Genomic DNA, 509 nt, shown 5'->3' with positions numbered 1-509 from the left:
GCCCCCCCTCCTGGAACCCCCCCCCTTCCCCCAGCCAGGAGAGCAGCCTCCCCTTGCCTGGGAACCTCCCGCCACCCAGCCAGCACCCAGCCCCGGCCCCCCTGCCAGTGGCACGGCCCCCGCAAGGAGCACACCCCGGGACCGTGTTCCTGCACCCCGCAGAGCACAGGGGTGGCCCTGGCCACCCAGCTGGGCCTCCAGGACTGTTCCTGGGAAGGCACAGTGAGCCCCAGGAACAAGTAAGACCTGGAGGAACGAGCTCCTTGAGCCTCCTGCCTGGGTGCTGGAGCCCCAGGTGCTGGAGCCCCCGGTGCTGGAGCCCCGGGTGCCAGCAGTGCTGCTCCTGCCTGGTCCTGGAGCCCGGCCCTTCTGGAGAGCATCCTGGGCACAAAGCTCTTCCAGGCAGCTGCTGCCTTGGGCGTCCGCGGGTCCCCCGGGGGGAACTCCCCCTCCGTGCTCCGAGCTCGGAGCAGAGCCATGGGAACCCCGCCGGGCGTGGCCCCGGGGCG

General features: G+C 72.3%; 1 protein-coding gene across 1 annotated transcript in view; it reads left to right on the top strand.

Annotated features, from left to right (window-relative positions):
- The window catches only part of FASTK (Fas-activated serine/threonine kinase), a 67,307-nt gene that overhangs the window by 6,438 nt on the left and 60,360 nt on the right, over nt 1–509 (top strand). The gene's annotated exons all lie outside the window — the stretch shown is intronic.

This window comes from Chaetura pelagica, unplaced genomic scaffold (genome assembly GCF_000747805.2).
Source record: "Chaetura pelagica isolate M959 unplaced genomic scaffold, ChaPel_1.0 scaffold1145, whole genome shotgun sequence".
NCBI lineage: Eukaryota > Metazoa > Chordata > Aves > Apodiformes > Apodidae > Chaetura > Chaetura pelagica.
This window is presented reverse-complemented; position numbering and strand designations above follow the sequence as displayed.